Genomic DNA, 24,935 nt, shown 5'->3' on the forward strand with positions numbered 1-24,935 from the left:
AAAAAATGAGCTGTTAAGAGTACAGTTATATGATAAGTTTCTTAAGGCAACACCTGCCAAACAGTAGAGGTTGATGGCAGCATATGACCTCAAAGAGGAAAAATGATTCTCAGCCACTTCAAGCCCAAGGTACAGCAGCCACAGTCAGCTGCAGATTATGTCAAGACAAATTTAGAGGTCTTGGCTAAGGACATTCACCCAATGGATCAAATAGAGCTGCATAAACAAATGGGTGAGATGGTCTATGCAACCCTAGCAGTTAAGGCCATGCTGGCCCATGAATTAAAGGAATCTCTAAAGAATACAAATACTCATCTAGATTTGGAAAGAGTGTCCTCCTCGGCCAAAGACAACAGAATTAAAACATTGGAGGACATTATTGTGGATCTAGGACATGATCCCAAGGACCTTAAGGTTGTTAGAGCCCTTATGAAGAAAAAAGAATATGATATTGTTGTCCTTAGAAAACAATTGGGGTTGTCTTCTACTATGCACCCGCAAACTGCAAAGCTGGTGCAAGAAAAAGATGCTGAGGATACAATAGATCTATTGATGAGAATGAACGAAAGAATAATTCAGATGGAGAAAGAATTGGAAAGAGCAGTGCAAGGCAAGCAGGGAGAGTCAACCTCCCAGCCACCTCAAACAGTTCCAACTGATGTCCCTGTTCCTCTTACACAAGCAGCAGTGATCCCTCCTATCATCCCAGCACCTACAACAGCTTCATCCACCACAGATGCTACAACAGCAGCAACAACAACAACACTTGAATCTAGCACGAGCATGGATGAAATGATGAAAGTTGTCAAGGAGCTAGAACTTCAGGTAACAGAGATAAAAGAGGCCAAGGAAAAGTTGGCCAAACTAGAAGTGAGCTACGATAAGTCCAAGGTGACAGTAGCTGAAAAAATAAGGGAAATTAAGGCCCTGAACGATAAAATAAAGGCCTTGGAGAAGGAGCTGAATTTGGAAAAAACTCTAGCTGAAATAAAAAATATTTTGTGGGCCAAAATTGGCCAATCAATCACTAGGCAATGGAAATCAATCCAAACCATGCATGAACAGATAGAATTAATAGGCCTAGCCCAATTTGAGAATCAGAGGGCTAGAGCAGCATTGGGAAACATGCCTGAGCAGGCTACCAAAATGATTCGTTTCCTGAACACTCACACCAAAGAAGAGTTGGCAGCATTAGACATCAGCAACAGGACAGATACTGTTCTGAAAACAAAAAAGGTGCTAACTTTAAGAAATTTTGTCCAAAGTCTAGAAAGAAAGTGTCAGGAAATGCAAGTAGAAGTAGATGACTTCAAACTAAAGCTTGTAGCATTACAAAACAGAGGATTACCCAGCTTGTTACCTAACGCCGGGAGACTACTGACCCGGGAGTAGTATGCCACCAGGATGAATAATTTTATTACAAATCAGATTACAGCATCTTCAAGTTCCTTAGAAGAAGCAGGCCCTCCCTCTGGACAATCTCTATATGATAAACTGGAAAACTTGTTTTACATTGAGCATGAAATCAATCATATTTTTGAGGTCACGCCCACTTTTTACAAATATACTGAGGTAGATGAGACATTAATAAAGATACAAAGACATCAGCTGCCTAGAGAAGATTGGTGGCAATCAATGCTGGAAATTTTGCCCAAGTAATCTCGGTCTTTTTCCACTTCGTTCAGCTTCAAATTTTGGGTCTGATTTCGGTCATCTACAGGTCAGCAGAATGAAGTACACTGGCACCAGACATAGTAGTTAGACAACAAGTGGAGTAGGTCAAACCAATGACTCATCAATGTGATGGGACGGCAAGCCTAAAAAATGCAAATTTCAAAGCGCAGCCCCAGCCGACTCAGTTGGTCCCAGAAGTCAAAATTCTCTGACAGAATGGACAGCTAATCCACTAATATTTATTGCAGCATTTACTTTCTTCATTTACTTCCTTGGAAGAGTTGGTGATGTAATTTATTACATGAAGACTCATCATCTAGATGTTTTGTATCTTATTTTTGTATATATACCTCCCCATAGAATGTATTTGGGGTTGGTTGGTGATTTTCTCTCTGAGGAGCTGCGCTGTAAATTTTCAGATTTTCTAATACAAAGAGCTGGTGAAGTTCATGGTCTTTGCATTGCCTGGATGTGAAAGTAATGAACTGCGTTATGCTACAGAACTCCTATGTTGTTTAATGGAACAATAAGTTTTTCTAAACCATGTTTTGTCTTTCTGTGTTTGCCAAATTCACATATATGTTTCATGATCTTAGCAATCGAGAAAAAGAATAGCTCAGGACTTGTTTGAATGCACCGTCTGCTCAATCTCTATTTCTAAATGTGTTTTCTTCAGAATTGGTCATAAATATGAATTCTTAATTGCTCATGTTTGCACTAATTCTTTCACTATGAATGTTGTTTAAGAATTCTTAATTGCTCCTAGATAATATTCTTACACTTTCCCTATATTAGCATAGTGAAATATCCTTGACTGCCTTTCATTCCCTGATTTCATGCCATCGATTCCCAGATTTGAAGATTTTGTTTCATGGATACCTGTCTGGCTCTGTAGCATTACTTCTTCCCCAACAAGAACTTCAACAGTACACAATCATTGACTCCATTGCCCAATGGTCTAAGCTACTTTGAAAACTACATATCAGTTCTATTTGAAATCATCATCCAACCAAATTTAAAACAAAACCCTGTACCTCATAACTAGCCTAAAATTACTCCAAAACAAAGCTAAAACATAAAGAGAGAGCCCTCTCTAACTGTAGGTAGGCTAGGACCTATAGCTAAAAGATTGGTTAGTGGTTACCTCAGCCGTATTCCCTTAGGAGCCAGGGAACAACTTGAGTGATAACAAGAGGATGATTCTAAATTGGAGAGCTGGGTTGTAATCCTCTCTACTACTTCTACTATCAATAAAGTTATTTGAATTTTCCTCCATATACTTGTGTATTTGTGAATCTTGCTATTTTTGAATGAAATTGTATGGTTACTGTACTTCTGATTTTGCATTGTTTATAGTATTATAGATCTCTATTCTTTGATGGTGTTTTGTTGCTTTGCCTCTACAGGTTTTCTGTGAAGTGGGACAAGCTAGCGGCAAGCTCTATCAAAGGGGAGAGGAAACAAGCAAGGAGCCAAGTGAAAGACTGAGGTTTGTGCTCTATGCTTCTCTCTTATCTATCATCCATAAAGGAAAGCACAAGTTGCTTTGAATTGTTTGTTTCTAAGATAGCTACCCATCTTAGTTGGACTAGCAGATCAAATAGCGACACTAGTTTTCCCAAAAACATCGGTTGCCAAGTTTGGGAAGTTCTCATGGTTTGCCAAGTCCCAGTCTTCATGTTTCAGTAGCGGCACTCGTGCCAAGCCTGGACCACTGAAAAAAATATCATTCGTGAACAAAGATGTTTGCAGGGGATTCTTACTCTCATCAATGTCCTTCGACAGCTTGGACTTAGGCTCGCGTGGAGGGACATACTCTGACAACTGAGTAATAGGGTCCACACCCTAGGCTTCGACCTCCTCTACCTCAATTCCCACATCCTCATCATCCATCGGGATGTCTTTAATTTCTATTTGTTCTAACTCCAAATTTATAGCTTTCCCTTCTCCTCCACGGTGGGTTTTGGTGGTTTTCTCCTTGGTTATGTGCCCACTGGTATAGCAGGTTGCTTGCCTTTCTTATCTTTCACAGTTTATTTGGTGGGGGTCAACATTCATCTCGGCATTCTCGGTGATTTAGGGACTTTAGTGAGCACATTGGTGACCTTTGGAGTAGCTACTTCTGCCTCCATCTCAACTTCGGGAACCGAATCTTCTCCTTTGGTATCTACAGCTTCTGTGGACGCCAACAGGATTTTCTGTATGAACTCTTATGTCTCCTTTTACAATGTCTCAAATACTTTACTAGCTATCAGAAGCTCGTAGTGCTTGCGATTCATGTGTGCCTGAGAGCTGAACAACTCAATTCTCAAAATGCCAAGTGCTTTTCACTGGACAACCACTTGTAATTTCTATTGCATTTTGAATTTAAATCTGACCGTTCCCCCCAAATTCGGTTCATTAATTGCGGATTGGCAGTAGATTTTCAAGGATCGAGGCCATAAATTTCATCTTAAATGTTGGTCAGCTACTCCATTTGGCGGCATTTCAACCATAAAATCATCAAAAATGACTTTAATGGTCACTTTTCGGCCAACCTGCACGATTTCTCCCTAGGTAGCGCAACTGCCTGCGCGCTGTCGCGAACCTTGTGACACTTCCTTGCTTCGCTCAAACCTCCAATCGTGTAGCTTCCCCATCTGGGCAATGTAGTTTATAGTCTTGCACCTCCTTATAGCTACCTGGAGTGCTAACACTATGCTACCATCATCTGGTCACATGGCTAGACTACCATTATATGAATTCAACCAACTACCATTCACCTTTCCTAGGAAGGGATCTCCATTCAACTTAACTAGTTGTACCGCTTCTCCATCGGTAATCTCTTTAATGACATAAGGCCCTGACCAATGCATTCAGAATTTCCCTAGAAATTTATCAAACTTGTTGTCATATAACAAAACCAGGTCATTTACCTTCAAGCTGCACAACTTAATATGTCGATCATGCCATGATTTTTCGTGCTGCTTTTGAACATGTTGGTGAAATCCAGCTATAAATCTCTCTTCCTGAAGCTCATCCATTTTTGCGAGCCCCTTATCTAGGGCTCCGCAATCCATCATGCCTGTGAGTGCCACTATCCGCAGACTAGGCAAAATATATTCCATAGGCATTACAGCTTCAACACCATAGACAAGCCTGAAGGGGGCTTGTCCAGTGAACTTCTTGCATGTCGTTTGATAAGCCCATAGTACTGTAGGTATGTGTAGGTTCCAATCACTTCACTGAGCATTGCAAACCTTGGTCAAGGCATTCTGCAACACTTTATTGAATGCTTCCACCATCCTGTTAGCCTGCTGGTGATAAGGCGTGCTCTTCTGGTGATATACCTTAAATTCCTCTGTCAGTGCGCTAATCATCTCATTCAGAAAGTGTGTGCCACATTCACTCATCAAGATCTTCGGACATCCAAATCACGTCAGTATGTACTCAAAGTGGAACTTTGCAGCTATTGCACCTGTGCAATCCTTCGCAGGTTGTGCCTCCACCCAATGAGTCAAATAGCCTGTCGTGGTGATAATGTATCTTGCTCCCATCTTTCCTTGGGGCTGAATGGGTCCCACAAAATCTATCACCGATTTCTAAAAGGGTTGCAATGTCATCTGTGGATTCAAAGGCATCTCATCTCTCCGTGATGGTTTGCAAGTCCTTTGACACACATCGCACGCCTTGCAGTATGCTTTTGAGTCCTGATGGAAGGTTGGCCATCATAACCACGTGCGTAGAATCTTTTGCGCAGTTTGTGTTGCTACATAATGTCCTCCCGCGGCGCCCCCATCAGCATCCACAAGGATACTGCTTCTTTCAAACTCAGGTACATATCATCACAATATCTCATTAGACCCCGTTTTGTATAGATGCCCAACAATGAAAGAAAAATATGTCGTGCGCACCACTAGTTCCTTCATCTGTTGGATAGTGTATCGTTCCGGGGTAGTTCATGTTGTTAGGAAGTGTATTATATCCTCAAAATGACCATCTGTGACGTGCACTGCAAATAGCTGCATGTCAAGCAATCCATCCTATAAATTAGTGGGCTCTTCCCCTGTTTCGATGAGGGACATATGGTCTAGTCCCACATTCCGTCATCCAGGCTTCACAGTAACCTAAAAATCATATTCCTGAAACAATAACAACCATCTGTAGATTCTCCCTCCCAAGATAGGCTTATTGACCAGGTATTTCAGCACAGGATGATCTGTATACATCTTAAAATGGCCTCCCAACAAGTAATTTCTAAACTTCTGGAGTGCATACACCATGGCTAACCCTTCATTCTCAGTAGTGGAATAGTTCTTCTCTTGTCCATCATATTTGTCTAATTTTACCTTCATCTTCCCAAAGCATGTTCTCATCATTCCCCTACATTTGCGCCAATCATCAAAGCTTCCCCTATACATACCCCATCACCTTGCAGGCGTAGAGCACAGTGCCTAGTCAAACGCTTGGAAGCGCTACTTTTCTTGTACCTCCCTCTCAAATGCATCCAAAAAAATATCTAGATCATTTAAGCCATCATAAGTAGGTAGATTTGTTACCTCTGATGACGCATAGCGCAACATGTTACACAGTAATTTGTCATTTTCCTCATCTCAATCTCTTTGTTGTTTCATGTGTCAAATAAACATGTTCTAGCTTCCCACTGATGTAAGAAGATTAAGAAAATTCTCTTTGATGCCGCAACTTGACCCTCATTCCCTAAGTTTCTGCCTTGTCGCAAGCAAGCCCTTAATTGATGAGATGGTCCCCTATCATAATGGTCTCATCACGACCCCGTAACAGGTGTACACCTATTTCTCGCGACGATCGAATTTCAAGGTCTGGCGCGAGCCTATTAGCTATTTATTGTGACGATTGGTCTGCATGCATTGCCTCTTTACGATGCCGTCACAAAGACTTAGTTTATGACTAGCGATGATCCATATTGGGCGAATTTGTTCCAACAGTCGGCCTTTTCGATGTGTCTAGACCTAGTTGTTAGGTCAGTTTGGGTCGCCCTTCCTCCTCTGCGATGGTAGTGCCGTCTTTTGTGCTACCTTCTTTAAGGATAAGCTCCCTCTCCCTCATTTCATGGAGACTCCTTCTCCTATAAAATCACTCACCATTGCTATGATCTCGTGGTTCTTTTGGTTGGACAGTGCTGCTAGTGCTTTTGAGTTTGGTAGACAGCTTTGGTGTGAGTGTGACAAGTCTGGGGTTGCTAATATTTTGTAAGAGGATGTGGAGTGTGCTTAACTTTGTATTAAAGCTTGTGAGTGAGAGAGAGATGTTGTCTATTTGGGAGACCCATCCTTAAGGGTGAATGCTTGAAGGAACATACTCATTGGACCCTCCAAGAAGGCTTGTGATGTCAAGACTTGGTTGTAAGCTTTGCTCTTGATTCATTATTAATACAATCAATGATGATTTCCTATGGCTTGTATGTAATTTACTTGATAGATCATGATTTCTTGACTTTATGAGTAAATAGATCATTGTTGTTCTTAGTTACGTGCTCTGTTGTTTTCTTATGGTGTTTCAGGTTGATTGCTCATTGAGGAGAAGAAACAGAAGCTGGAGCAGCGCAACGAAACTTCATCAACCACTAGTTTGAGATAGGCCACCAACGATGACTATTTAAGGGAATCAATTGTTGTTTTTTCTTTGATGTGACTAGACCCACTCTAGGGCTAGAGGGGTTGCCTCTGTCCGCAGAGGGAACACTTTCCTACTTCACAAGTTGGTGATTCCACTGGGGAGTCCTTTGTATGTTTCTCTCTTGATTACTTTGTTCGGTTTTGATTTAGTGTCTCTTGAATTTTGGGGTTAAACCATCAGTCTTTTGGGTTACCTGGGTCAATCTGGGAAATCCCTTTACTGTCTGGAAGAATAGTCTGGTCTTTTTTTCGGAGTTTTTATTTATTTTCCATCGTTTTTAAGTTCGTCGCTGGAAAAATCTTAACAATTGCTCCGACGTCACCCTGTCTCTATTTTATAATCCCGTGTGTCGCTGAATCTTGTTGTATAGTTGCAACGATTCCTGAAATTGGCTCGTCGTGGAAGAGACATGTACTCTCATGACGACATCGCTTTGTTGTTGCAACTATTGGTTGCTTGTCACTAGTTGCTGGTTTTATGCTCACGACAATTCCTATAGAGTTATTTTTTCAACTCTACCTCCTAAATCCACCAGTCTTATTTATCCCCTGCTGTCTTTCTCTTGCGCATTAGTTTGTTTTAATTGATTTTGGTTAAGGTACTGTCTCTTTGGTTTCATTGAGTGAATCTTGTGTTTTTTGGCCCTGTGACCTAGGTCTTTCAAGTTTTTGAATTATTTACCTGGGTTTCTTGCCTATCCAGGGTTCATCCGCAGCTGTCCCGTTAATTTGCTTGAGGCTTTTTCATTGTTTGTTTCTTGCTGGTTGATGTTTATTGTCAATTATTGGACCAATTTTTTATATTGATTTGATTTTTTCACTACCAGACATAGATTACAATTGTTTGGATCAATCAGTTCACGCTTGCTTGTCTGTCTCTTTAAATTCAAGACTATCAAAATCAAAATATTGCATTCCTTTAGTATACAAAAGTGAAAGTACATTTGAATTTCAAGTTTTCATGTTTGAGAAATTGGAAAGCAAACTTTAAATCTATCATTAGTAGTATCGATGCATTGTAGGATTGGTGTGTTAATGAATTGTGTTTCTTAGTGCTTATGTTCACTTGTGTTTGCTTGTCTTGTTTTGGGAATGAACTCTCTACCTTTCTGTAAGTAGGCGTTCATCGAAATGAAAAGTGATTTACTCATTCTAGTTGCATCCTAGGGTGTTTTATATACATATGGTAAGGCCTGGAAATTGAAACCTAATTCAAGATCAACTCTAAAATGAACTGAATGAACTTAACAACGCATTGGAACTTAACGCACATTATTTAGAGGTCTAGGCTAGAGACGTGCTCCGGCGTTGTTAAACCTAGTCACTATTGCTTTCACTTAAGTTTGGGTGATTCCTCCTTCTGTGACTCAATAGCTACTAGTACGGACTTGCGTTCCCAGTACCATTGAGTATATATGGGGAGGCCCCACTAGGTTATCATCCTACATCCATTGGAGGTCGTGTCTACCACCTTAGAAACCGTAACACATCAAACAAAGCATTCGGGAAGATTGACTGCTGTACGGAATGTCCTTGGTCATTTCTCTTTCATTTGATCACCAGGGTGTATATGCAGTTTTATGGTTTGTCTGGTAAACCTTTTGCCTAGTTGTCCAGAGTAGTCACTTTCATTCCTTTTCGACCCCTTAAAAGAAAAGGTCCACTTGAGCACTTGTCCTTTCAGGCTCATTAAACCTCGAAAGAGATAGAGTCACCTTTTCCTCCTTTTCTAGACTCTTGAAATATGAAAAGGTCAATTTTTGTTCCTGCGTCAAAAATTTTACTGCCCACAAAATATTCCTGGTAACAGTTCAAGTTCTTGGTTGTCTTAAGAGTGTTTTTCAGGTTCGTTCCTGATGGAAACATTCCCCGAGTCTACCAGCCAAGGTCTTCCCCCAGATGGAAATCTTGGTCCGTTTCCGCCTTTTGGAAATGTTGGTGCTCCATATATGGCAACATTGTCTTTGCCTGGGTTAACCATTGGTATGCTTTTTTGGTTATTTTCAACCTCGGTGGTCCCAAGTGTTATGAATCCTATTCCACTGTCTCCTTCATCTGAACCATGACAGGTTGATTCCAAGGTTGAGCCTCTGCCTTCTTCCCCTCTTTCTTCACCTTCATCTCCTCCTTTGCCTTGTGAAAGTTTCACATCTAGTAATGAGGAGACTACAAAGACGAAGAAGAAGATGAAGAAGAAGAAGAAGTTTTATAAATGCGAGGCCACCTGTTCCACTATTGCTCCGAGTACCTCTTAGGTTGGACCACCCTCTTGTCCTCCGCGAAAGGTTAGGTTTCCTTGTAAATTGTGCAAGGGTGACTATCTTCTTCATGATTGTCCTGGCATCCCTATGATCTTAGAATTATGGTCTCATGATCTGGCTCATCCCTCGTCATCCTCTGAAGCTCATGTCGATGTTCAATCCTCAATTGGCATTAGTAAGAAAAAAGGGAAGATTTGATTCCCCTGTAGACTGTGTGAAGGCAACCATCCCCTTCACCTTTGTCTACTCATGGATAAAGCTTTCGCTGTTTTGGAAAGTCTTACAGCTTCTTCGCCTCCACTTCCCATTGGTTATCAGAGGCTCTCTTTAGACCCTATCCCCATTGACAAAGAGATTGACTTAGATTCTTCTCTTGTCTACCCTCCTCTTTGCGAACCTAGCTATGCTAAGCCTGTTCTCGACCAACCATTGGTCAGAGAGAGTGTCGACTTGGATTCACCACCTGTTGATCACTCTGTTCCGGAAGAGCATCACGATTATACTACTCTAGAGTCTGAGAACGACCCTCTTATCCCAGCTGATTCAGAGAGTCCTTCTTCGGTTCCTGTTGAGCATGGGGGCAATCATATGATACCCCCACCAAGTAGTTCGGTTGTTTCCTTCGACTGGAGTCACTTGACTGCTTTACGCCTTCCATCCTATGTGCCTTTATAGATTACAGTACATGCCTATGATAAGGCAATACCTAGCACTTTTTTGGATGAAGGTGTGTCAGTTAGCCTCATGTCTTTCGCTAGTTGGCAAGCTTTGGGCTCCCCACAACTTGTGCCAGTCATGCAGAATCTGTTGGCATTTAACGGAGGAACCAGTCAACCTTTAGGGATCCTTCCAAAGTTCCCTGTTACTTTGGGAGGCAAAAATGTCTATATCAACATGATGGTTTTCGAAGGTGCTTTAGATTTTAGTCTTCTCCTTGGCCATGACTATGTTTATGCCATGGGGGCCCTTCTCTCTTCACTTTTCCGTGTGGTTTGTTTTCCACATGAAGGAATAATGGTGACTATTGATCAAATGTCATTCTTTAGTCACCCGGTGCCTCCTGTACCACCGTCATCCCCCATCAGTTCTTATCCACAAGTAGTACCTTCTTTGCCATAGGTCAATTATGTGGCTACCCATTCCATCTCTGCCTCTGCTGATGATTATGCAGATGGTCTCATACATCATGTACTAGGGACATTGGAACCTGATCTGTCATTGGTGTCTAATGACATGTTTTCCTCCCGGAGTGTGTTTCTTCCCTCCCGCGAAGGTCTCTTGGGAGTCATGTTCTCATATGGCCCATGAACAAGGAGTTCCGAGGAGAGTTCTTTTCTTGTGTCGACCTCGTTAAAAAATGAAACAAGAAGGCCCAAGGAGAGTTCTTTTCTCGTGTCGACCTCGTTAGAATCTGAAACAAGGAGGCTCGAGGATAGTTCTGATCTTGTGTCGACCTCGTTAAAAAAAGAATCAAGGCCGAGGATAGTTTGTTCTTGTGTCAACCTCGTTAAAAATTGAAACAAATGTCATGAGGAAAGTTCTTGATCTTGTGTCAACCTCGTTCAAAAATGAAACATGGGTTATGAGGATAGTTCTTTTACTGTGTCAACCTCATTAAAAAATGAAACACCTCCCTTTCCAAATCGAGTCTTTGATTAAGATCTCGTAAAATCCAAGTCGAGTCTTTCCAAGTTCTCGAAAGTGAACCTTCATTCCATCCACTTAGTTGCATTTAATGAAGCTTGGGGGGTATGTACCTCGGATTGCGTCATTATGCTGGGGGCATGCAAACTCATAAAAAGCATAGTTTTTTGTTTCAGGCTTGTGTAAACATGAAACCGAATCCAAGCAAAGTTCTCCATGGTTCAAGCTTGTGTAAAAATGAACCCATACCCGATTTACACCTCGTGATTGCTATTTTTTATCCGCTAAATTCTGCTAGATGAGCCTTGATTGTTTTCATTCCATCACCACCATCTCTTTGGCCGATCATATGCTTTCACTTGGTTGTTTTTACTTTCCTGAGGGACTGTAGCGATGAGTGGTTTTATTAGCCAGCCTCTTGACCATTACATGTTTTGAGCAGTTCCACCATTGCTGGAACCAATTGCTACCCTTTATACCACTCGTTTTTCCAAGATGAGTCTCCTTTAAGCTATTTTCTGACTCGTAAAAGATGAAAAGATTGCCGAGTTTTCCCTTTTGACTCATTAAATGGAATAAAAGGTGATACACTTTGAGCTCTTTTCTGACCGTATAAACATGAAAATATCGCTGAACTTTTGTCGTTTCAGGTTCGATACTGGTTACGAAACGGTGTGTCTTCAATCACTTTTCTACTTTTTCGGATCAGGGCCACTAATTACGAAAATTACTCCTTGATTGTAATGGTCAAGTGGTTCTCTCGAGTATTATTTTATACTTTTTCGGGCTCGAGGGACACAAATTTACGAAAAAGGACCCCCCTAGACTTTCTTTTCTGTGTCTTTTTGAAACTCTCTAAACATGAAAAAGACTCTGAGTTTTCCCTATGTCGGACTCATTAAAACCTGATGACATTGGACTCATCACCATGACAAGACCTGAGCTTCTCCTCCCTAGGGCTCGTTAAACTATTACTAGCTTGGATTTGTCTGAAGGTCGAACTTATATTACAAGCATATGCTATCCCCTTCAAGCTTGTTTTCAAAAATAATTGGGGTACTCGCCAGAAATGGTGGGGGAAAATTTGGAAGTCATCATTGGTTACCTGTGGCAGCTAGTCACTCTTGAACATTGAAACTTTTGCTTCTTGTCGGGTTGGGATATCCATGCATCGCCATTTGGCCTTCCGAGGTTTTGGGTTTCCATTTTTCCTCATTGCATCTGATCCATGTTGTCTCCATCAAGTCTTCGATCCCTTGGTACCAAAATGTTGCCACATTCCAGAGTCGTGTCGCCAGTATGTTCAAGAGTATAATCCTTCTGCAGTTCACACCCTTACCTCCTCCTCTGATACTCTGTTTCACCATCTACCACTTGTTCCTTATCTCATGTCGTTGATGGGGGAAACATTATGGCCCTCCTGCGACAGATCGTCTCCTGTCGACGCCAGCTCATTATCTAGGAGATTGGTCTAGAGATCCCCTTTAGTACCTTGGAGCTTGCATGCCTCAATGGCAAGTTCTTCATGCCTGACGATAGACTTTCATCATTGGTCTTCGATTGGGTGATTCCACGAGTGTTCGAATTCAACTCATTTTTCACACTTAGTGGATTGTACTGGACAGTACCTTGAGAGCCATTGGAATTATTGGTGGTTTCTTTCATGCTTGTTAATGATTTTCATCATTCACCGGTAATCAAGCGACTTTCTATCTTGCTCGACCTCAGCACATATGTTCGCATGCTAGAATTTGTACTATGATTGGTTAGCTTTGAAGACCTCGAACTAAGGTTACATATGTTCCAACAGCATGGATTGGTTTGTGATTACATACATGACTCTTTGATGGATGGCTGCGACCATACCTGAGTCTTCATTGATGGCTACGATCATACCTTTATCATTATCATGGTCTTGTCAACTAGGTGGCTGCATCCAACCCATAGACCAAGTTTCATATATCTTTTAGATGGCTGCATCCATGCCTAGACTACATGTATTTCACTATCAGAGATATCAGTTGTACTTGCGCCTGTAGGTTCTTGAAGTTGGTATTCCAGTTTAGATAGTTTCGTAAAGCATTTCACCCCTCCAACTCTCTCGGGCTTCATGCTTTAGGGGGCATCTGTTACACAGTGATTTGTCACTATCCTTATCTCAGTCTCTCTGTTATGTCATGTGTCAAATAAACATGTTCATATCTTCCCACTGATGTAAGAAGATTAAGAAAATTCTCTCTGATGCTGCAAGTTGACCCTCATTCCCTAAGTTTTTGTCTCGTCGTGAGCAAGCCCTTAATATACGCGATGGTCCCCTATCATAAATAGTCTCATCGCGACCCAATCGCAGGTGTACACCTGTTTCCCATCACGGTCAAATTTCAAGGTCCGACGCAAGGCTATTAGCTATTTATCACAACGATTGGTCTGCATGCATTGCCTCCTTGCGATGTCGTCGCGGAGACTTAGCTTATGGCTAGCAACGATCTAGATAGGGCAAATTTGTTCCAATAGTCGGCCTTCTAGATGCCTCTAGACCTAGTTGTTAGGTTAGTTTGGGTCTCCCTTCCTCCTCTGGATGGTAGTTCCATCTTTTGTGCTACCTTCTTTGAGGATAAGCTCCCTCTCCCTTATTTCATGGAGACTCCTTCTCCTATAAAATCACTCACCATTTCTATGATCTAGTGGTTCCTTTCGTTGGATAGTGCTGCCAGTGCTTTTGAGTTTGGTAGATAGCTTTGGTGTGAGTGTGACAATTGTGGGATTGCTAATAGTTTGTAAGAGGTTGTGGAGTGCCCTTAACTTTGTATTAAAGCTTGTTTGTGAGATAGAGATATTGTATATTTGGGAGACCCATCCTTGAGGGTGAATGCTTGAAGGAACATATTGGCTGGACCCTCTGAGAAGACTTGCGACGTCAAGACTTGGTTATAAGCTTTGCTCTTGATTCATTATTAATACAATCAATGATGATTTCCTATGTCTTGTATGTAATTTACTTGATAGCTCATGATTTCTTGACTTTATGAGTAAATAGATCATTGTTGTTCTCACGTACATGCTCTGTTGTTTTCTTGTGGTGTTTTAGGTTGATTGCTCATTGAGGAGAAGAAACAGAAGCTGGAGTAGTGCAACAGAACTTCATCAACCACCGGTTTGAGCTAGGCCTCCAACGATGACTATTTAAGGAATAAATTTTGTTTTGTCTTTGTTGTGACTAGACCCACTCTAGGGCTAGAGGGGTTTCATCTGTCCTCAGAGGGAACACTTTCCTAATTCACAAGTTAAACTTGTGATCTAGGAAAGTGTCCGCTCTGCGGACAGATTCAACCCCTCTAGCCCTAGAGTGGGTCTAGTCACAACAAAGACAAAACAACAATTGATTCCCTTAAATACTCATCATTGGAGGCCTACCTCAAACTGGTGGTTGATGAAGTTCCGTTGCATTGCTCCAGCTTCCGTTCCTTCTCCTCAATGAGCAATCGACCTGAAACACCACAAGAAAATAACAGAGCATGTACTCGAGAACAACAATGCTCTATTTACTCATAAAGTCAAGAAATCATGAGCTATCAAGTAAATTACATACAAGACATAGGAAATCATCATTGATTGTATTAATAATGAATCAAGAGCAAAGCTTACAACCAAGTCTTGACATCACAAGCATTCACCCTCAAGGATGGGTCTCCCAAATAGACAATATCTCTCTCTCACTCACAAGCTTTAATACAAAGTTAAGGCCACTCCACAACCTCTTACACACTATTAGAAATCCCACACTTTTCACACTCACACCAAAGCTATCTACCAAACTCAAAAGCACTAGTAGCATTATCCAACCAAAAGAACCAACGGATCATAGCAATGGTGAGTGATCTTATAGGAGAAGGAGTCTCCATGAAATGAGGGAGAGGGAGCTTATCCTCAAAGAAGGTAGCACATAAGATTGAACTACCGTCCTAGAGGAGGAAGGGTGACCCAAACTGGCCTAACAACCAGGTCTAGAGACAAACAGAAGGACGACTATTGGAACAAATTCACCCAATATGGATCATCGCTAGCTGTAAACTATGTCTCTGTGGCGACATCGCAAAGAGGCAATGCATGCAGAACAATCGTCCCAATAAATAGCTAATAGCCTCGTGCCAGACCTTGAAATTCGACTGTCATGGGAAACATGTGTACACCTGCGATAGGGTTGCGATCAGACCATTTATGACAGGTGACCATCGCGTATATTAATGGCTTGCTCGCGACGGGGCAGAAACTTAGGGAATGAGGGTCAACTTGCAGCATCAGATATCATTTGATTAATCTTCTTACATTAGTGGGAAGATATGAACATGTTTATTTGAGACATGATACAACAGAGAGTCTAAGATGAGGACAATAAAAAATTACTGTATAACACAACAACTGGGTCATCATGTTACAGCTCAGTGTAGTTAGTGCGTGTAACCGATTCTGCTAGAGCTCTAGTTCTTCATCAGTGTCTGAGGTACATGAACTCTCATGATCCCATGTAATTCTTCCATCCGCTGTTGGATTCACCCAATCTTGGTCTCGCGCTGTTATATTATAAATACAATTTAGATCCTCATCACTCTCATAATCACGGACTGGTTGAGTATAATGTGAACCTTTAGTAGGATCTAGGGGTACTATTATGCAGAGAAATTTATTCTCAAATATCATCTTCCACTTCTTTAGGTTGTTTACCCCGTTCATATCAGTTTCCCAATCAATTCGAAGGAGCGCAGGATAGGGATTGTTGTCAACCACAATTTCTATTACTTCAAAATCAACTAGCATGCTCACATCCTCAATATCTACTGTCACCCCCTTCAGCCACCCCATGGGGATGATCTTCTACTGGTTCGCCATCCTGAGCTGAATCGGAAACCATTGCGATGTGGGTCTCCCCATTCGTTCCCAAGTATGCTTCGGTAGGACATTCGCATCTGACCCCAGGTCCCAAATAACCTAACCCATTTCATACTCTCCTATCAGTGTGGTCAACCTCATCTCCGATCCCATTCTTGTTTATGCTTGCCAATATTTCACACTACGCGCGGCTCACTTGGGGTGTTTCCAACACATCTATTTATAAGTTGTTGTAAACTCTTCACAGCCTTACTATTGCGCAGTAACTTCATACAAGTTTCTAGGAAATTTGTAAGCATAGAAGGTTCCATCTCCTTATTAGGCTTATCCTTGTTTCCTGAGATGGAGGCCTCAACAAAGCTCTTCTTCACTTCCAGGAAGGTTTCACGTGCGTGCTCCAAATCAAACTTAGTTTCCTTTGTTGGAGTTTTGTGAACCCAGATACTGTCTTCTGGCTCCTTCCCTTTCTCATCTCCTTTTGTGATTCTAGTTTGGAGAACTATATTCACGTTTGGATCCACTTTGCGTGGCTCAGACCTCATCATATGTAGGTTCTGAGTAGGCCGAGGTGGTATGCCTCTTTGTCAAGTATTATTGCTATCTGCGTGGGACAGTCTTCCATTTCATGATCGAAAAGATTGCAATACTTGTATGATGGACATGTTGGGTTAGTAAAATTGCGAGCATAATCTCCTGGTCTTCCGTAATTGTAGCAGATCAATTGTCCCTGACCTCTGCCAAGTCCTTCCCCACCTCGCCCTCATCTGAGCCCCTGAAATCTTGTCTCCACCATCGCCATGCTTTATTTAGGGGGTTGCGTCTCAACCTAAACCCTATAAGCAGGATTTCTATCCATCATCAATTCATAACTCCTGCAATTATTCTCATCATGCCCTACCAACCTACAAAAGATGTAGAATAGTTATTGCGGTGTCTATACAAAATTCTGCAGCAAATGACAATTATCTATGGTATGTTTTCCTACTACCCAACATATAGCGTACCACAATGCAGGCCCAGTGCTTGGTCCTGCTTGAGCTTCTGGCCTTAAAGGCATCAACCCTTCTCCTACCAGGTAGTTCATAAGGACCGGGTAATGGTATCTGTCATGCCCCTGACCCTTGCATTTCAGACACCATACCTCTTCGCACACCTGTGCTTCAAGGTTTGCATCTCAAGGAAAATATAATTTCAACTGCACATGGATCTACCAAACCACCAAATTTGGATCCTGCATTAGTGTTTCATGTAGCCTCAATGTGATCTTGAAGGTCTCTACCTGAGTTGTTATCTTCTATTGCGACAGTGCAACCCTTAAGTGTGGCAGGAGCAAAGCCACAAACCACTCGCGATGTTGTCCGTCTGTTAGGTTCATGTTAGCTTCACCGATCATGCACTTCAACCTCTGATCTAGTTCCCGAGGAGTCTCACCTGGTTGCATCATGATTTCTTTGAACCCTATAATAGATTGTGCTTTAGATTTAGGCCTACTGAATTCTTTGTTCAGTGTTGTCTGGATGTCAGTCACTCCAGCATTTGGGTTAAAATTAGTGTACTTGATATACCAGGTTAGCTCGTGATCATGCAGAGTGCTAACCAATGTTGTCTTCTTCATGTTATAATTTATAATGCCATGAGATTCCCATACAGCTTTTACAATGAACCAAAATTGGTCTGGGTCCTCATTCCCCAAGCCTTTGAACAAAGGCAACTTCACTGAATTTTCCATACTGAACTTCGGTGGAGGTGGAGATGGTATAGGTGAAGTCACAGGTGATGGTGGTGAAATTGCAGGTGGTGTGCATGGAGGTGGTATTTGTGAGAATCCTTATCTTACTAACTAAATAGCACTTTGTGGAGAAACCTGTGCTATTCCCTCTTCGTCACCTCGAAGATGTGAAATCAACCGAGTATATTCATGACACTTTTTTCCTTCATTTTCGTAGCCTTTTATGCTTCGCGTAGCCCCAAACATCAAGGTAGTTGCATAGCCTATTTTTTGTACAATAACATTTTAATCCAGGTATTCAAAGATTTCACGTACTTACCTTGTGGTCCTTTGAAAAAACTTTGCTCCTTCTCGCCATAGCTGACTGAGGTGTCGACTGCAAATTCAGTTACTAATCCTCCTATGACTGGATCGAGCCAATAATGGATAATGCAGATGATCTTATCTTCCGACGCTTCCAACCCTCGCACTAGCTCTGGGGTCCACACAATAGGACTATCAAGTTTCCACCTTCCTTGGCTGTCTCCTAGCTTTGCGATCCACTAGTATAGCTCAATCGGAAAGGAGAAAAAAAATATCTCATGGATCTCTGTATAGGGGTACCTTTCTAGCCACTGTTCTTTTGTCAGTCGCATGATTCTGTTCTCCTGCGCTGTGAATTCATGGATCTTCCTATCCAACCAGTCTCCAATCTCTTTCTTAGTTAGATTTCAGTGATATTATATCACACATCTCTTATGCATATTCTGGTCCCGGCAACAGAACCATTTGTTGGCATGAGGGGGCCTAACCCAGGTTCAACATTAATTAGCCAAACAAATCCCTACACTACTGGCCCTTTTGGCATCACCTCACAGAGCACGGACCGAAGTCTCATCCGAGGCAGTATGGGGGGATGCTGGCACAAAGTTTCCACACCCTAAGATGATTGTGATGTCATTTTATTCCCTTTATCCCTGCCTTCGCATAGGTCACTTCGCTCTAGGGCTTGCCATACAAGCCCTTTATTTCGTCCTTCAATACCTCCGCAAAAGGGTATGGTTGACCTTCATGCAACCCTAACCCTCCATTTATACACTTTCGCACTGCTAAGGTAGCGTATCGTGCATATTCATAAACTAATCTAAGTGTCTTACTTATCTCATTAGATAATCACGATTAGTACTGCATAAAAAATATCCTTAATTGTGTTTAGTTATCCAATGTAATTGTATTCATTCGTGCATCATATAAGAATTTAAAAGGGAATTCATACATAAAATGATAAGATGCATTACTCAGAAAAAAGACACATAAATTGCAGAATACTTTTGTTTATTGATATCTTCCAAGTGTTTATAGACTCTATTCACCCTGTGCACATAGTTGCAAGGGTCTATGCACTCAGTTCCAAACTTCTACCCTAGGCCTCTATGCACTCAACTGTAGAGCCTCTACCTACGCTACGACTCGAAACTTAGAATTTTTACTTCAGAGCTATGACTTTCTTACATGATTGATCACTCTAACTACTTAGAGCTTAGCTCTTTTTATACAATCCCATGGTCCACAGACCATGGGTAGATCTCTGATAGCCTACTTTACTTTACAAAACTAAGAGTGGACAACCCTTTATTACTTATGATACCTATGCATTCTGTGACCACAAAATGTGGAGTCTTTACAAGTTTCTTACAAAATTTGACCAAAACATGGGCTTTTAGCCCCAAAACTATCCTTTGGGGGATTCCATTCCCAGCAGGTGGTTTGTAAGAAGAATATCACAACAGAGGTGACTACTAAAATCTTCTTTGAACGAGTGTGGGTACACCTTGGGATCCCATAGTCTTTTATTTCATATCAGGAAAGCAGGTTCCTCAGTACATTTTGGTCCAGTCTCTAGTCGATGCTAGACATAAAGCTCACTAATTCCACAACTTTCCATCCCAAAATCGATGGCCAGACATAGGTTGTCAACCGAATGATCATACACATTCCGCGCATGTACAACTCAAAGCATCCACGCACATGGGATGACAGCCTCCCATATGTCTAGCATAACTATAACCGGGCTCTACACAAATCGACTGGTGACAAGCCCTTTCAAGTGGCTTTAGATTCTAGGCACTATTTCCCATTGATGTGGCCATACCATTTGTAGGTACTCAGTCAGGTTCGACTCATGTCTAGTATGAAGTCAACAAGGAAAACAACTTCATTGAGCACATTCAACACATCTTCCAATAGGTCCACGACATCTTGGACATAGCTAAGGCTAAGTACAAGCAGGGACATGATCAACATCGGGTGCCACACAAGTTCTAGGTAGGCGACAAAGTTTGGCTACATTTATAGATGGAGCGCCTCACTAGGCCCCACCGCAAGCTTCGCCCACTCCAATATGGGCCATACACAATGAGAAAGGTAGTAGGGGACAATGCCTTTAAGCTAAATATTCCACCATTCCATGGTCTACACCTAGTGTTCAATGTACACTACCTTTGGTCCTACTTTCCACCATTTTTGGATACATCCGACATTGCAGAACAACTCACAGCAGGAGAGTTTTACCAGACTACATGGGACAAGCCACAATTGATCAAATCATGGACACATATATCAAGAACACATGATGGCTAAGGATCCACCTATATCGAATTGTCAAAGCCTGCCAACTCCTTCACCACCAGGACCAAGCTTAGCAGAAGTTTCCTCATCTAATGGAGGAACTTAACGCAATAGAGACCATTAATTCCTAAGGGGGGAGGAATAATAAAGGTGGATATTGGTGGCCACCCACCTATTCCACTTGGACCCCCACCATCGTTTCTTTCAGTTTTTCAGTTTCCTTAGTTGTGGCACAATTTACTGTTCTTGGCAGTTTTTCTGGTCCTGAACTTCCAGAGCCATTTCGAGGCCCTAAGCGACGTTTTTTGGGAAAACAACTAGAAAATGTGACTTTAAAACTTGAAATTCATTGTCAATAGTTTTACTCCTAAGATAGATCTTTTTAACAAGGTATAGTGTGTGTCAACGAAGATTATATGCCAAATTTACAAACCCAGGAAGTTGATGTACCAACTTACCCCATTGAGGTACATAGTTTGGAATTTCATCTCCTAGGGTTGGGGTTTTGGATGTTTAGGGTTTTCCATTGTTTCTCAATAATAAATAGGCCTTCAAGTCTCATTATAACACATTTCAGAGGCACGTAGCCGCCACATCTCTTCTCAGAGCTAAGCTTCCATTACTCGAGCTAGTCTTATTTCCATTCTGTTTGTAAGAATGTTTTAGTATTTGATATTAATGAGATGAAATGTTATTTCTTCTACATTTCTATATTTTTGATTATACCTGTAATATTTTGCGTTCCTATTTAAATCTGGATAAAAAAAAATGGTTACAACTAAGAAAATAAAAATCATAAGGGAACAATGGTTGTGACTTAAGGGAATAGAAACCGTGTCCAAAGGGAACAATAGCTACGACCAAAGGGAGAAAAATTGTGATAAAAGGGAACAACAAGTTGTGGTGAAAGGGAACATCACCTGCAAGTAATGGAATACTAGTGAAGGAACAACAAATGTGACCAAAGGAACCACAACTGTGACAAAACGGACCAGCAAGTTGTGATGACAAGGAACAATAGCTACAATTACGAGAACAATAATGAATGAACAACTGTTGTGACCAAAGGAAAAAAAATGTTTCAAAAGGGAACAACAAGTTGTGATGATAGGGAACATTGGTTGCAACTAGGGGAAGAACAATAAAGGAGAAACAACTGATAACCAAAGAAGAAACAACCGTGATAAAAGGGAACATCAAGATGTAATGAAAGGGAACAATAGTTTCAACTAAGAGAAAAATAATCAAGGAACAGTAGATGTGACCAAAGAAACAACAATTGTGAAAAAAATAATAACAACCTTTTCCCCTTATTTGATTATTATTATTATATACATTTTATGAAACATAAATTTCATGAAAATATATACATTATGTACAAAATGAAAGGAGTTTTGGAAAAACAAAAGCTAGATGTAGCTACACTATTACATACCCAATCAACTATGATCTGCATATTAGAATCATTGCTTATCTCATGGCAGAAAGACTCTCATGTAAGCGGCTGATGATAGAGGTAGAGTCGATATCCATTAGCTAGAGAAAATATGCTAGAACCATCAATGGTAGTCAAGGTCATTGTACCATTGTCAGAGACTTCGGTAATCTCATAAGGTCCTAACCATCTCGTCTCAAGTTTTACTGGAAAATCTTGAAACCTGGAATCATACAATAGTGCCCAGTCAACTTTATGAAAAGTTTTATTTTTAATAAGGAAATCATGCCATTTGGCCCTTTGCTGTTGAATAACAGCTGTAAGGTGTAGAGCTAATAGGTGCATCTCGTCTAGTTCATTAAGCTATTGTAAATGTTGTTTTTTTACTTCCGTGAAATCCAATCCAAATTCTATTGTAGTATTGAGAGTATTAATCTCAAATTAAATAGGAAAAATGGGCTCCTTAGTAGAAACATGGTGGCATGCTGAATAACCAATAGTATTGTGCCATGTTGTTCGATAGGCCCATGAGGCCTCAGGAAGTTTATCTACCCAGATTTGGGTTTTCAAATATATTCTTTTGGTCAAAATTTACTCCATAGCCTTATTGGTACTTTCCACCTGTCCATTTGGTTGAGGATGGTAAGGAGAAGTGTCTCTGTTCTTAATGTGGTACTTCTATAAACTAGCATAAATTTTATGAGCAAAAAATTGTGACCCCCCACTATTATGATTTCTCTAGGAAGTCTATATCGCAAAAATAGTTCAAATAAAAAATAATAACCTCTTCTTATGTAGCTTTCGGAAGAGGTATTGCTTCCACCCATTTAGTTAGATATTTTGTACAAACTAGGATGTGCGCCTTCTAATTTGATGTTGGATTAAAGGGGTTCATGAAATCCATTGTCCATCTTTCATAAGCTTCTATCACAAATTGAACCTATAGGGGCAACTTGTGAGCTTGAGTGGGACGACCCATTCTTTGACAACTATCACAACTTTAGACATACTTCTTTACATCCTTGAATATTGTGGGCCAATATTAGCCCATCTGGAGTACTTTATGCTCAGTCCCGCGGTAAATGAAATGTCCACCACAGGGTTCATCATGACATGGCCTAACAATGTTCTAAATCTCATCTTCTTTGATGTATTTTAGGATTTGAAAGCCAAACCTTCTATGAAAGAGGTAACCATCTATCCAAGCGAATCACCCACTACGCTAAACAATAAGTTTCCTATCCTAGGGTGGCAGATGTGTTGGTAGTTTTCATGATGCCAAGTAGTTGGCTACATCAACATACTAGGGCATCTTGATTGTTACGTAAAACATGTTTTCATCTAGAAATTGATCTTCCAATAGTAAAGGATTGGATGTTTTAGGTACTTTGGACATAAAATATGCAACGCGCTTTTCCTTTCTTGAGAAATCCTTTATAGTAATGTCAAATTCCTACAATAACAACAACCATCGAGATATTTAGCCATTGGTAATAGGTTTATTGGCTATATATCTAATGGCAGAATGATCCTTATACATGAAGACTAGATATCTCATTATATAGTGACGAAATTTATTAATAGACTAAACAACAACTAAAAACTCTTTTTCTATCACTCTATAATATAGCTCTATCGTTGTAAAATTCTTGCTAATAAAATAAATGGCATAAGGATTTTTGTCTTCTTCCTATCCAAGGACATCTCCTATTGTTTTTCCAATGTGTCTAATGAAATGTGGAAGGGTAAATTCTAGTTTGGCCCTCTTAACAAAGGGGTTGTTGAGACCAACATTTTAAGTTCTGCAAAAGCAACATAACATCTATGAGTCCATTCAAATTCAACATTTTTTTTCAAAACATACAATGGTGCTGCTATCTTTGAAAATATTGCTATAAATATGCAATAATAATTAGTATAGCCAAGGAAAATGCATAGCTCAGTTGATGTACATGGAGTAGGAAATATAAGAATGACCTCAACCTTTGCTGGATCAACTTAAAAACTTGTAGCAGAAATGTAATGTCCGAGAACTACACCTTTGGTCATCCTCATATGACATCTTTCATGGCTAAGGCATAATCTAGTAGCAATGCATCGTTCAAGAACTTTTTCTAAATTTTGAAGGCTTGGTCAAACTCGTTACTATATGGAGTTACATCATCCATGTACAACTCAACTCCTTCACTAATTAAATAAAAAAACATACTCAAAATTTTGCTCTGGAAGGTGGTTGGTGCATTACACAACCCAAGTTCTAAGACTCTATATGAAAATTTTCCCTAAGTGCAGGTAAATGTGGCCTTATCCTAGTCTTTAGGAGAAATTTGAATTTGGTTATAACCACTAAAACTGTCCATAAAGGAGAAAAATTTCTTCCTAGTAGGAGTGTAAAGGACTTGATCTACAAATGCAATAGGGAAACGTTCCTTTTGTGTAGCCTTTTTAAATTCACTATAGTCCAAACAAATTATCCATTTACCATTTTTCTTAGCGAAAAAAACTAATGGTCAAACCCACTAGCTCTCTGAAATAGGATATATAAAATTAACATCCAAGACGTTTTGCAACTCTTGTTTTAATACATCGATAATGTCAGGATTTAATATTCTCTAAGGTTGTTGAATAGCATGGGAGTCGTTTTCTATATGTGTGATGGGTATAGAGTTGTAGATCGATGCCCTTCATGTCAGAATATTCCCAAGCAAAAGCCTTCTTATATTTCTCGAGAATTTGAATTAACTTTTACGTTGTTGATCATCCAGATTGGCATTAATATTCAAATTTTATGAGGTTCAATTTCTATGGGAATGTTATTATGGATAACAGTTGTAGGTATATGGTCATTATTCAAAACCTCTAGTGGATCTTCCTAGGCCCCATTATCAAGCATGGATTTAGCATTTGACATGTTGGGATTCCAACAGTAGAAGGTTTGTTAATAAAGGCATTAGTTATATCATCCTTTGTTTGGCTTTTAAATGAAAGAGCTTCATCCAATGTAATAGGAGAACACATGTTTTCCTCCTTGTATTTGGGTTGAAATAATTGGTAATTTTTTA

Source organism: Pinus tabuliformis, chromosome 9 (assembly GCF_031772625.1).
Source record: "Pinus tabuliformis cultivar Carrire ecotype Pingquan chromosome 9, CPIR1, whole genome shotgun sequence".
Taxonomy (NCBI): Eukaryota; Viridiplantae; Streptophyta; class Pinopsida; order Pinales; family Pinaceae; genus Pinus; species Pinus tabuliformis.